Source organism: Camarhynchus parvulus, chromosome 4 (assembly GCF_901933205.1).
Source record: "Camarhynchus parvulus chromosome 4, STF_HiC, whole genome shotgun sequence".
In the NCBI taxonomy this organism is placed as follows: Eukaryota; Metazoa; Chordata; class Aves; order Passeriformes; family Thraupidae; genus Camarhynchus; species Camarhynchus parvulus.
In genome coordinates this window covers 21,073,552-21,084,916 of record NC_044574.1, presented here as the reverse complement: position 1 = coordinate 21,084,916, position 11,365 = coordinate 21,073,552, and positions in this window count along the sequence as shown.

Here is an 11,365-nt window from a genome sequence, read left to right as displayed (position 1 = left end):
ACCAGGGGAGCTATCATCCCCCTGTAATCATCATTGATGGGGCTACACCTCAAGCACTGTGTTCAGTTTTGGGCTTTTCAGTACAAGAAAGACACTGAGGTGCTGGACCAAAACTAAAGAGCAACAGGGATAGTGGAGGGTCAGGAACACAAATCCTGCGAGGAACTGCTGGGGGAACTGGGTTTTTACCCTTCAGAGAAAAAAGCTCAGTGGACATCCTACAACCACCTGAAAGAAGGCTGTAGCGAGATGGGAACCTCTTCTCCCAGACAATTAGCAACAGGACAAGGGCAAACGACCTTAAGTTGCATCAGTGGAGGTTCAGGCTGAATACGAGGATAAATGTTTTCACTGGAAGAGGGATAAGAACTGGAATAGACTCCCCAGGGAAGTAATGGAGCCACCATCCCTGGAAGTTTAAATAAACAAGTTAAGTTGGCACTTCAAAAAAATGGTTTAGTGGGCATAGTGATATTGATTTTCCAACCTTAATGATTCTATGATATAAATATATTTTCTATATACTATTTTTCTTGTACTTATCAAAATTATTTAGGCATGTATCTTCTCAAATCATGTAAGCATTAATTATGCTGTTCTTAAGATGTTTAAATTTTCTTTCTAAAATATTCCAGCACTAAAGCAGAGCTTAAATGTGAAACCTTGAAAAAAAATAAAATTATCTTTTTTTTAGATGAACATTTATGGACAGAGTTTGCACCATAAAATATAATTGGCACAACACTAAAGGAAATCAATACTTCTTCCTTTGACAATAGTTTATAGAGATAATTCAACCCTTATTTGGGCAATGCAATACACAAAACCTCCCATAAACATTAATAAGCAAATTTAATCACTTATTTATTTTCTGGTTCTGAATAAAAAAACCCCATATTTTATGTTGCCTTTTCTTTACTGCTGTCTTATTGTCTAAGTGATTCTTTTGCTGAGTGTGCTTAAAAGTCTTTTCTGTTGCTTTAGTCTTGATTTAAAGTTCAGTCAAGGGTTTATGGACAGCTAGCTAAAAATCATAAAAGATTTATTAAAGATGTTTTGCTAGTGCCTAAGAGTTTTACATACTGCTTTCTGGTTCTTAGAAATCTCTTTGCAAACTTTTTTTTCTCATTTTAAATTTCACAGACACTACTGATTTATGTTCGGCTTGCTGCTTCTTTATTTTTGTATTAAAACCAACTGAACAGACAAAATAGAAATACAGTTTTGTGATACCTACTTTAAAAGGGTAATCTATATATGTAAGAAATGTGCCAACCGTTTAGCTTATGTAGCCATGAAAGTAGTATGAGAAAAGTATGGCAAAGATGCTGAAATTTTCAAAGGCCGTAAAGGAGATTAAGAATAAATAAATAAATAAACTCACAAAAGTAAGCATTAAGTATTTCTTCTTCTTCTTCATTCTTGTCTTTGTCAGAATATTACAGTACTGATGTTTTGACCTAATTGTTTTTTCTTTTTTCTCCTAGGACAGATTTTTTTAAAGTGTAAGAAATATAGACTATTTTGCATGGCTTTTCCTTGTATTGTTATTGATTAACCATAGCAGCCTCCTCAGTATCAGCATTTAATACCTCAATTGTTCTAAAGTAGTTTTTCTGATTTTATGGTATCAATTATGCAAGAATATAACACTTTTACTATAACATATTCATATTAGGAATTTGGTTTGTGTCTACTTTTACTGATAATCTAATCTAAAATGCCCATGCAGAGTTAATTGTATTACCATTTCAAATATATTGTCTTTTCTAGAGCCTACTAGAGAATAGATTATTGAAATATTTATACAACAGTTCCATAACTAATAAACAATTTATCTTTCAGTTTAGTATTCATAATTCAGTAATGTCAGGGACAATCTATGTTATACTCATCTCATATGGAGATCTCATAGAAACAAACATAATGAAATACAGATATTTTAAGCACGCTGTACATCAATGTTCATTTCAGATTAAACTATTCCCAAGTCTGCTGCATTATAATTGTTATTATCTTGGGAGCTATTTAATCAAAATTGTTCTACTTAATTGTGCCACAAGAGGAAACATTAAAAAAATCTTCAGATGTTCAGAGAGACTACATAGTAGGCATTTATTCTTACATAGAGGAATGAAAGAGGTATTTACAATTACTTCCAGTATGATATTTTTTCAAATTGAGGTGGAATACCATAGAATAAAATTGTTTTCTCTTTTCAAAAAAGAGTTATTAGAGAATGATAAAATAATCTTTTGTGCAATTTTTAATAAATTTGCCATTTTCAATACACGCATTTTTGTAAGTGCTATTAAGACAGATAAAATAACACTGGTACTTGGTAGAAAGAAGTAGTCCTCTGATGGTTGAAAGTTATTGATTATGAATATCCAGAAATAAATTTATGCTTGATTTCTCTCTAATCCAATGAAATCAGGAAAAGGTAACTATGTGACAAAAATCCTTACACTCTTCATTACTTACAGTACCTACTGCTGCCCACTCATAGATTTGAAGGCAAGGCGCAGTAATCTTTATCTCTCAGCCTGTTTCAATGTCATAAATCTTTTATTTTCAGTACTAAGAAAAAAAAGAAAAAGAAACGAGTTTCAAAACTGTCTCTTCACAGCCCTATCCAGACAAACTGAGTATACTTGATTAATATCTATTGTGCTAATATTTTATTTTGTATTTAATTATTTTTGTGACATGTAAGATCAATGTGTGTCTGTTGATCAAATCTTTTATTCTATTTTGAAAATCCCTTTGCAAGACTTGCACCTACTTTTTTGCATCACCATGGTAGTAAACTAGAAACTCAAAAAGACTACTAAAAACTATCATTAATATTGAGTAAAATACAAATCCTTAAATAGTATAAATCTCGGAAGAACCCAAAACTCTTGTTCCTTAGCTTACTAAAAGGTTCTCCAATCATGAATATAAAATAAGCATTATTTATACAAAATGATAATTAGTAATAAAATCATAATTAATAATTTTAAAATATTTCTGGACAAATCTTCAGTGACCTCATGAGTTTTCCAAGACAACAGAGACTAAGTATGGTGTACTTTAAAACCAAAACAAGTACATTTTAATCATTTTATTTATATTGAATTGGGAACTGTACCTGAAAGTCTTGGCCACTTTCTTCTTGCAAAAAATAATGTGAGTCTTAAGGTATTTTTTTCTTTTTATAAGACCTACTGTGTCTCAGGCTTTCCTCCTATAGTTTACATTCTATGACTGATGCATAAGTCAGTGCCACCTAAAAGTGCTGTACTCAGTAGGACGTTGATATCTGGAAAAGGACTGAAGGATGCATCTGGGTTTTTTTTCCTGACACTTTGTGTAGAAAAGTTTGTGATATTGTACGTAAAATAAATGGAGCAGATTGTTTAAAATATTGAGACAGTAGTATCAAAGCACTCAATAGAAAAAATTTATATTAGCAACTTGAATGAACACAGCCACAAAAAAAATTGAAAAAATACCTTGTCCATGACAAGTAAGTACCTCATAGTTGTCTGAGCTGCCATAACTCTTTCCCATGAAACACGATGAAAAACAAAAGTTTATTTTAGTTTCATAAGATCACAGAATCATAGAATACTTTGGGATGGAAGGTACCATAAATATCTAATTCCAAGTTCTACCACCAACCCCCCACCCATGGACAGGGACACCTACCACTACACCAAGTTGCTCAAAACCCCATCCAACCTGGCCTTAAACACTTCCAGGCCTGGAGCATTCACAGTTTCTCCAGGCAATTTAGTCCAGTGTTTTGGCACTCTCACAGGAAAAAAATTCTTGCCAATATTCAGTCTAAACTTACTCAGTTTGAAGCCATTCCCCTTTGTCCTATCACTACACATAAAGTATATTTGTAGAAAGTCTCTTTCCCTATTTCTTGTAGGTCCCCTTTAAGTCCTAAAAACTCCAGTTAGGTCTCCCTGGAGCCTTCTCTTCTCCAGGCTGAATAATATGAACTCTCTCAGCTTCTATTTGTAGAAGTGCTCCATTCTCCTCATAATCTGTGTGGCCTCCTCTGGACCCGCTCCAGCAGGTCCCTGTCCTTTTTATGTTGGATGTCCCAGAGCTGCATGCAGTGCTCCAGGTCAGCTCTCATGAGAGCAGTGTAAAGGGGGAGAATCCCCTTCCTGGACTTGCTGGTCACACTTCTTTTGATGCTGGCCAGCATACATTTGGCTTTCTGGGCTGCAAGTGCACATTGCAGGGCCTTGTCAATCTCCTTGTGGAGATGCATTGACAGAAAGCACAACCTTCCTGTGGACAGTGTGAATTTCCTAAGAAATAGAAAGGTTTACTTAAAGATTTAAATCTGTTTGTGTCCCTGTCCCGAAATAGTCAAGTAAAGCAGATATAAGGGTTACTGCTGTGAAGGGGTGATTATAAATGCAGGTTGTATAGTACACTAATCTGTCCATAACAGAACATCTTTGATTAAGAAAAACTGTATTTTGTGTTTCATACAGAGATTAATATTGTCACTGATAGAAATATAGATAAGTACTTAATGTTTTCGCTATAGTTTGTCATTAATGACCCACCTCATGCCACTCCTGTGGATTCTGAAAACTGTTTTCTTCTTAATATTATAATTATCTCTTAAAAATTATACAGCTTTTTCAGTTGAATATACTTTGTTCATTCAGTGTAACTTTTGTACAAATTCAAAGCAGCTGAAATCACTGCTTCCTCACAATCAACCTAGTCATCTATGCAGAAGATTTTCTATGTAGAAGTCTCATGAAAGGAAACATTTTTAATACTTGAGAATCTTTCTTTGGAAACTTAGAGAAGGGGAGATTGTATCCATGTAAAATATTTGCTTTCAGGATAAATTCTTATCTGTCTATTCACACAGAGTGAGAATATTACTGTTTATATCAGGCCTTCTTTTGATCCTTCACAGAAAGCTGCTTACCATTCTTTTTTTCTGTTCAATTTTTGTGCATTTTTTAAAAATAGAATTGCATATTTTCAATATTTTTACCTTTACCTGTGTCAGCAAAGGTGTCAGAGTGAATATGATCCATTGGGGCCCAGTAGTGACTATTGTTAGAGTAATTCTGGTTCTCTACTGCAGAACTCTAAGTATTTAAGGATAAACACATGCCACTTAAATAAACCAAAAAACCCAAACAAAACAAGATAAAATCAGCAGTGATTGTATGTTACATTGTAGACATTCAATGGAGTGCAATGATATGTTTTACCTTTTTTTCTCCAAGGTCATGGAATCATAGGCTGATTTGCATTTGAAAGGACTTTAAAGATCATGCAGTTTCATCCCCCTTTCACTAGAAAAGGTTGCTCAAAGCTGATCCAACCTGACCTTGAACACTTCCAGTGATGAGGCACCCACACCTTCTTCAGTGCCTCAGCACCCTCACAATGAAAATTATTTTCATAATATCTCATCTAAATCTACCCTATCACGACATGCCCTTGTACAAGGCCCTTCACCTTTCTCACAGGCCATGCTTAGGTCCTTCTCTTCACTGCATGGACTAACTCTCTTGACTAGATAATTTACAATCTTATGAAACAACAAAACCAAAAGATGCGTGTAAGAAGCACTTCAACTTAATGTTTAAATTGGGTATGTCTCTTTGTCTAAAAAGAACACTATTTTACATTTTTAGATAAACTTTACATCTTTAAAATTGACTTTTATTCCATGAAACTTATTCATCTACGTTTTGGTGCCAGAATATTTTTTACTTTCTGGATAAGTTAATTTTGTTTCAATAAACCCTCAAATATAGCTTTGCTGTCAGCTTTTAGGTGATAGCAGAGTTTTGCTTTGTGAACTGCTGACTGAGTGCTTGCATCTCCCCAGTAACAAGAAAAATACAATACCAATTCAGTACAGCCAAAAATACAGTCTATATTTACTCAGATAGCAGATGCTTCATAAAATGGAGAGCTGCCTTGCAGGTTAATTTCCATCCACTGTTTCACTGGTTCCTAAGAATCTCCTCTTATATCTGTAGGTAACCACAGTTTTCATTGAGACTACATCCTTTAATTTGTGCTAAAAATCAGGGACAAGATAAATGTAATTTCATTTAGTAATAATGGAAAGAGTGGATTCTGTAAGTATATGTGGAGTGTGATAATATTTATTTCAGCAGCATTACCTGATGAGGTCCTTGTTGAAATGAGGTGCTATGAGAGGGGGGAAGACAATTTAAAAAATGCAGAAATGCAGACCTGAAAAACAGCAATGGATAGAATGACAAGAAACCAATAAAATCCATGACAATAACTGTTGGTCTGTCAAGAAACTGCAGGGGTACCTTGAAAAAGGGCCTTAGAAAGTGATGGGGGTGTGGATCTGGGAGTCACATGTATGGGGGCATGTGGACTGTCTTGGAGCTATGTAAACTGATGGCACATTGTGTAGTGCAAGAGGATTGGGAAGAAGCGATATACGAATAGACAGAAAGGGACATAAAAGGAGCTGATCATGTGTAAAATAAGGCTAGTTTGTTCAACTGAGCCATGTGCCCAATTTCAGTCTGTCCTGTCTTCTTATCCTTAACTATCTTATCCCACTGGTGTAATCTCAATCCCTGTCTCATTTGAGTGTGGAAGGGTGCAGCAGGGACTAAGTGCTAACTACTGGGAAGAGCAGTGTGGGTGAAGTTGAGGCCAGCAGCTGAAGTGAGGCCAGGAGTGTAGAGACCACTATTAGCTAAATACTCAGATTAAAGTGCTAATTCATAAATAAAATTTTACATTAATTCAAAGAGAAGTTGAATATTTTATAATAGAAGCCAAGAGTGTATCACTGATTTCCTTAATTTTTTAGGGGTGGAAGCCTATGGAATATAAAAAAAAAAATGCATGCAATAGGCACAGCAACTTGAGCACACACAGAGGGCAATCATACAATCAACACGACAAAAATTTTCTGTCTGCTGTTGACAATCAATGATCCTTTTTTCTCTAAATTGCTGCACCTCATCAATAATAAAAAATTTGTGTTAACTTTATGTGAAAGAAGATAAAGTGTGTCAAGCGTCTGTTTTAAATAAACCGTACAAATAAGTTTCTTCTGTATTTGGATCTGAGATGCAGGAAACTGATAATTTTCCAAATGGCTCTTTTAACTAAAAAACTAAAAATACAGGTGAATAAGAATGACCATTAAACCTAATAAGAGCATATTTAGAATGTTAAAACAGTACAGTTTGCAGGCATCATTTGCAAATTATAGTATTAAAATTCTAGTCAAAGGTTTCAGTGCCAATTATTTTAATGTGAAATGAAAGTGACAGAACTGGAAAGCCTCTAGTGACAATATTCTTAAATGAAGGGAAAAAAGTTGGAAATTTAATCTGATCTCATGACTATGTCTCTTGGCCATAATTTTTGGGGGTTATTTTCCTGTATTCTCTCCTTATAACTGAATCTTGAGTTACATATTTATTTTTTATTCATCTGTATTTTTATACATTAAAGGTGACCTGTATTCATTCACATTACACCAGTGTCTCCTGGCTTCATAATCTTAATAGTCTAGATATGTGCCCACAGTAGTGCTGAATATACTATACTTGTTTTCCAGACAGCCTAGTATTTAACATGAAATGTTCGTGCCAGCAAAACTCTCTGCTTGATTTCTTTCAGTGTGACATGCTTTCAGGGCTTGGAACCATTTTGCACAGTTGAATGATACTCTAACTAAAAATTTCTTCAGGTTCAGTAGATAATGGATTACAACAGTGTGCCTTAGGTATATTATCCATTTCCATAAGACACAAGACTTGCAGGCATAAACTGACTTGATTGTTAAAGTGCAGTCCTTCTAAGAGTATTCTATTAAACTATATTAAAATTTGCACTGGTTACAGCCTACACAATATGCACACAGACATAGACAAACTAATGTTTCCCTATGAGTGAAAGTAAAGGTGGAATTCACATAGTGAGAGATATTTAGAAACAGCTAGGCTTTGGTTAGCAAGAAACATTTGCAATAATTGTGGATTAAGACTAAAACCTCTTCAGTTTTAAGTTATGTGGAGCAAAATTCTCGTTTCAATGTAAGGGAAAAGTACATAATTTTCTACAAAGTCTGACTACCTACTCAGTCTCCTTGCATATACCTACATATACCTATTTATGGCATTGCTCTCGATGGCTGGAGAACTCCCTTCTTAGGAGCAGCTGTTTAGCTGCCAGCAGCTAACTAAGGTGTGTGCACACACATTATTAAGTCCCCTAATGTAAATCATTTTTTTCTGTGCTAGAAACAGTAGGGAATGGAAGGGTTGTCTGATGCCAGTGACAGTCACTTCCCAGGAGAGCCCACAATAATAAAAGTAATGGTTTGCAGGTCCAAGGCCGGGAGAATAAGGCAAAAATTGCTGCCACAGTGCATGTGGAAAATAAAGTGCCACAGCAGTAATGATGCAAGTGAAAGGCAGGCTACTGAGGTATACATGAAGGTCTCTCAGCAACATAAAAATCTAATGACACTTAAGGCACTGTGCAACATTCTTGTACAGAACTATTAAATATTTATGAAATGCCTTCTACTATTTGTATGGACCCCTTTTTTCCTGATATTTTCATTTTGTATCAAATATTGAAGTTTATCCTATGGGATATTAATAGGATCACAGCTGAAATCCTGCTTTTAGGATTTACTAGGAAAAGAGACATCATTTATATAAACATGCTCCACTGTTTTTCCTCAACATTCTAATACAGTCTTCACAGGAACAAATATTGTATCAAATATTGTATTCTTGAAGCATTCAATATTTCATTATGACTTTTTAATATAATACTTTCCACAAGACTGTTCTTTTTATAAAGACTGATATCAGCCTAGTGCATTAGCTTTTGTGAGAGATAATTTCCTTTAACAAGCTTGAAGTCAATATTAGGGTAAAGTATTAGATTATTTATTATATTTTCTTGGGTCCTATCTAGTTTGAGAATTTTTGATATTTCATATGAGAACTTTACCATGGTATACCTGTCAGTGTTTACAAGATGATTTAAGATATCACAATTTTTTTATTGTTTATTTTAATTCTCAGCTTGTTTTTGTTGTTTTAGTCTTCCTCAAGGAATTAATCAAAATTTTGCATAACAAAATACATCAGATACATATTCTATACAAATTAAAAAGTAAAATAAACCAAATATATAAAAATTAAAATTTTCCCTTTCCAAATGCTGATTTCTGGAAAGAAATTATTTAATCTATAGAAAATTCCTGACCAATTATTCTAGGGCTTTTGAAAACCTAATAATTTTGAGATGTGAAAAGACTTGTCCTGAAAATGTAATAGGAATTACCTAGCCTATGTTAATTCATATAAAATTCTGATTTTAATGAATAGAGATAGAATTACCCTATTTTTACAATTTAATTAAGAGACTGAATTTTTTGACTGAGTATCCTTTCCTACTTTCCAGTACATTTGTTTTCATTCATTGAATATGTAGCATAGAGATGCAGTTATATATTACTGCATAAGGTACTATGTGCCAAAATGTAAGTATTCCTTTGGAGTTTTTTTAAACATACAGGTCTTTTTTCAAAATGTGAACTTTGCAGTAACTTTTCTACATTTGTTTGGATGAATGCTTAAGGTGGCATACCTTTTGCCTTCTATCAGAGTTGTGGTATTTGCATCACACTTCTCCTGGAAGACCTTATGCATGAAAAGAAAAATGATATTGAGTGGCAAATATAGAAGATGGATTAGATGTAATATACCTCATCCAACTGAAGCTTGTTTGCACACTGTATTGCACCTTCTTTATTTTTAAAAAACATTTTATTCTGAATTGTTTTTTATCAATACAAAAATCCCATTTAATGGAGAAACTGGGTTACACATAACAAGCTCTGCTAATGTTAATGCAGTTGTTTATGAGCCGTTATAGCAATTGAAGTCCTTTGTAGGGTGAAATAATTTTGTGAAGGTCAGATGGAGAACACATTTTGGAGGGTGGTGCTTAAATCAGTATAAGTAAAGCTTACCTGATTTTGAAACAAATCTGCAAAGATCACTGTTTTGAGTTTGAGAAGCTACCCCTTCCAATACTGAAGAGGCCATTCTATAGATAATAGATTATATCACATTGCAAGTATTTGAGGAAAATATAAAGGTATCCCAATGATTTTTACAAATACATTATTCAACAGCAGGGGTCTGTACTCTGGAAAATGTTAATTTCTGTGAGAACATTTAGCATGGATTGAATAGGAAAATGGGACTTTTAGTGATTATCAAACACCAGCTATGTGCGGGTGATATGTGCTAATTGAGCAATGAAGAGTTGATGTAGATGGCAAACGCAGGTTATTATGCAGTTTCCATTTTGTACAATAGAGTCATGTCTTTTGGAAGTCTGTTATCAACACAACAGATAAAATATTGTATTTTTTTAGCCCCACAAAAACCAAGTGGCTGGAAAACTCAAATCCTTGCAGATTATGTATTTTTGAGACTTTAAAAGGAATATACTTGAAAACTTTCTTGTCTTATATAGGCAAATCTTCCTAAAATTTTTCATGTTTCTTTTGTTTCCTACTTCCTTTCACAAAATAATGCCTATATCAACCATTCAAAATATGATTTGGAACACTAGACAGGCTATTACAAACTATATAAACTGTCAATGGCATTCTGATACTTCATATGCCATTGACAGTTTATATAATGTCTAGTGTTCCAAATAATTTGAATGGTTGATATAGCAATTTTGTGAAAGGAAGTAGGAAACAAAAGAAACATGAAAAACAGTCAATGGCAAGGGCATATGAAGTATCAGAATGTACTTTCTTTCAAAGATAAATTAAATTAAAACACCAGAGTTCATGTATGTCTATCAGACCACTGATTTACTTTTTTTTTAATGTGTTCTGAACTTTTACTCAAAATGATGTTCTGGTGTTTGTTGCTGGACAAAAGATGCATGAAACAATTTCAGAAAAATAAATTGTTATTTCTTCACAAATTTGTGACCTATCTATATATCCCTTAACTTCAAAATTCAAAACTATGTCAGGAAACATGTTTTAGTATACATATACATCTTAATTTAGTAGTCCTGCAGATATTATTGAATATTATTGTAATTTTCAGCGATATCCATCTAAAACTTCTTCTGGCACTTATCAAACAAAAAGAAATAAAACTTCTGTTAAAAAAATAACATCCCATTCTGTAAATAAAGGCTTCACCTTTCAGCAGAGTCAGAGATCTGGTACATTTTGCTTTGTCCATATGTTTAAGTGCCTGAAAGCTATTTACAAAAGAATACATTAGGACTAAAGGGGAGACACTCAGATCTTTAGAAG